The sequence below is a fragment of the Poecilia latipinna genome, unplaced genomic scaffold, assembly GCF_001443285.1.
Source record: "Poecilia latipinna isolate Pla-1442-1.1 unplaced genomic scaffold, P_latipinna-1.0 Scaffold786, whole genome shotgun sequence".
NCBI lineage: Eukaryota > Metazoa > Chordata > Actinopteri > Cyprinodontiformes > Poeciliidae > Poecilia > Poecilia latipinna.
Window position 1 is genome coordinate 437,358 of NW_015113402.1, and position 3,458 is coordinate 440,815.

At 46.1% G+C, this 3,458-nt stretch overlaps 1 long non-coding RNA gene across 1 annotated transcript; it reads right to left on the bottom strand.

Moving 5' to 3' along the window:
- Nucleotides 1-311: 311 nt before the first annotated feature.
- Nucleotides 312-3,452, bottom strand: LOC106956084 (uncharacterized). Its single transcript, XR_001426716.1, has 2 exons — nucleotides 1,426-3,452; nucleotides 312-1,325 (listed from the first exon to the last, which is right to left on the bottom strand). It is a non-coding gene; the product is annotated as an uncharacterized LOC106956084 (long non-coding RNA).
- Nucleotides 3,453-3,458: the final 6 nt, after the last annotated feature.

Below are 3,458 nucleotides of genomic sequence, written 5' to 3' on the forward strand. Positions count from 1 at the left end.
ACCAGAACTGCTAGGAGCAGAACCTTCTGGACGGTTCTGGACCCGTTTGGTTCTGATCGTCTTTCTGATGGTTTTTAGTTCCTCAGTAATTTTTTCTTTAGTTTTTGAAATTAATATTTAAAATTTTCCTTCAGATTCAGATAAATTTTTTAAAATGTTAAAATAATTAAAGCAAAAAATACAGAAACACCAAACTGACAGTTAACAAGTTTATTAGAAAAATAAGTTTATCATGTACAGTAGAAAACATTTAATCTGCAGAAACACACACACACGCAGAAACACACACACACACACAGAGTTTTCAGATAACTCTCTGAAAGCAGCTCATCAGAATCCGACCAGAACCTCGGTCCAGATTCTGTTTAATGGCAGAAAAGCAGCAACACCATCCTGTGCTCGACTACATCTCCCACAATGCCTTTCACCTCTGAGCCACCAAAGGAAGCCAGGCCAGCTTTCTGACCCAAACGGTTCTGGCTCTGGACCGGAACCGGGTCTGCAGAGGGAGTGTGGGTCGGGTCATGTGACCGCTCCGGAACAGAACCGAATGAACCCGACGACCTTCAGGCTGCAGCTCCATCTGTTGCCATGGCAACCCCATCCTCAGCTGGGGAACCAGCGACCCGGCAGAGTGGAGCCGGATCATTAGGAACCAGAACCCGGTTCTGACCGCCGGTCCGGTTCTAGAGCTGGGCTAACGAGGCATTCAGGGTGAGAAATAAAAATCAGAAAATGGAGCTTTGCAGTGATTTTTGTTAAAATCCGTTAAAATTTGATCAGTTTCTGATCTGAGGAAACGGATTTAAAAATGATCCACTTGATAAATTTATTTTACATTTACGTGAAAAATATGACGACGTCAGATAATTTGCTTTTTAAGCACGTTGAATAAGTACATGATGCTAATAGCAGGGCTAGCTTTTAGCTTTAGCTAACTTTGAAAATGTTAGCTCCAACGTTTTCTAGTTTTATTCAGAATGTTTCCTGGTGTAAATGAAACCAGTCGGGTTATTTATGTCCTGGGAGAAACCAGGACTTCTAGTCGCCAAATTTGTTAAAAGTTTGAGTTTTGTGCTGCTCTGATGGAGGTCTGGGTCCATTCGAGGCGGTTCTGATAAACATGTTTGACTAACTTCTGCTTGGCGCCTGATGGACTCACGCCGGGGTCCGTTGGGTCCCCTCCTCTGGGCCAGAACCGGAGGCCTGAGGACGGCCTGGGCCGGGGCGAACCTCCGGCGCCGTCCGGTCTGGACTCTGGTCCTCTGAGGTAGTTAGCGGTCGGCTGGAACGGCTCGGCGCTGATCCCAGATCATCGAGTCCGTCTTCAAAACAAAACCAGAGTTCACTCCAAGCCAGCGGCAAAGCTTGGTCCAGAAGGATCCCGTCCAGCGCCAGAGGTTCCTCTGAGTCAGCTGACCTTACCATTCCCTCCAGCAGGGGGCGCCGCCCGGCCCGGCCTCACAGCGACTCGTCAGCGGCGACCTCCGGCCCTTTTTCCTGCTAGTCGGGTAACAAAAGGAAGAATTAGAGACGGAAACGAGACGCTGCACATCTACACTCATCATCTGCTGCAGCAGGGAGCATTCACAGCCTGACAGCGCATGCATGTGTTAATGCCCACGACACGCTAGCAGGACGCGCTAGCAGGACGCGCTAGCAGGAGACGCTAAGACAGCAGGGAGCGGACAGGTGAGCAGCCATAGAGCTAGACTGGATAGATTGACGCTCAGGTGAGTCATGCAAAGAAGCAGCAGCACATGCAGGGTTAGCAGTGGTGGGCACGCTTCCGCTAATGCGCTAATAGCGGTGCTAACTATTACCTTAGCGTTTTAGTGAACTTTGAAATCATGTAGCAAACTTAGCTTCGACTTTACTTAAGTATTATTACGAATTTCTTGTATTCTACGACTTTATTCACGTCTTGACTTTTTTATATTAAGATTTTTTGCGAATGGTGACTTTATTCGTTTAATTCTCAGAAATAACATTTATTTTCTTAATTTTTTCTCGTAATATTGCGACTTTCTTATATTATTACAAATTCTTGCTACATTACAAGGATATTAGTTGTAATATTACATCACCACGAATTTATTTTGGTAATATTACATTATTATTGCATTATTACAATCTTTTTATTACTTTGACGTAAATTCCAATTTTATTCTTGGATCATTACGAAGTTAGTCAACAAATACTTATAATGAAGTTTAATAAAAAGCAAACAAAGTCAAAGCGCATTACAGAAAACGTCTAAATGAACTTGATGCTCGCGGCTGCAGTGTTCGGCGTTAGCGTCCACTGAATGCGGCGTGGCTAATGTGCTTAGCGCAGCTAGCTTGCCGGTTAGCGGTCCCACCACTGCGGTTAAAATCCAGCAGGGAAACAGCGAGGAAGATCCTTCTGGGACAAGAAAAGCTTCGCTCAGACTAAAATCAAATTGTGCTTCGACTCCCCCCCCCTCAGCTGTTGATGCTGCGTCCAGTGAATTTAGGACACCAATTTGTGAGACATTTATGTTTTTGGACATGAGAGGAACTGATAAGGATGGAGTATGTCACTACACATACAGGAGTAGGTGATCTGGGATCTGATGGCATGCAAGGTGACGCTGGAGCACGGGGCCAACCCTGGCAAACCTTCAGTCCATTTCTTCCACAAGGAGCCTTAAATTTGAAGGAAATTTGAAGAGAGAATTTGCCCAAACATGAATTTAACACAATTTGAAGTAGTTTTTGTACACGAGTGTGTGTATGTTTATTAAAGCAGACAAACAGCAGAGAATACAAGCCGAACAGGACTGCTGGGTCCTCTGGTTCTTCTCAGGAACAACACACGCAATACAAATCGTCATTTCAGCGCTTTAAATACATGTTTAGGAGACAAACGCTTTGTTGCTGTTAGCTACTCAAAACATGGAAACCAGAGTGTAAAAACATACAGAAAGCTTGAGCTGCAGCACAAATCTGCCTCTAAAAAACGGCCTTTAAAAGTGGTCAAAACAAAGGGAAGAAGAAGAGCAGTTCGCCAGAAACAGGTGGGGGTGGGGTTATGTTTGGAGTCCAAGCTGATTTTAAAATATGTACACAGATCTTGCCAGATGTCACCAATTTGGAGGAAAACCTGCAGGCAACCAATCAGATCGAGTCTGTAACCAGCAGCGGTTTGTTTTAGAGCGCTACTGGTTTCACTGGTTTCACTTCCACTGCTGCCCAAAAGAATCCTGATAAAATTCCTGGTTGTCAGATTTGTACCCGGAATAGTTACCAGCATGGTCCCCGCCATGGAGCGGCTGCTGAGCAATGGGTTGGGAGCCCCAGTTCTGACTATTGGTCTGGCGGCGCTTGGAATCTGGCTGGCTGTAGCCGTCAGCTTTCCGCTTTCCTCCCACATTTCCACCGCGGCCGCCCCGCGCACCACGTACCCCGCCGCGCCCGCGCGCCGCCGCCACGCCT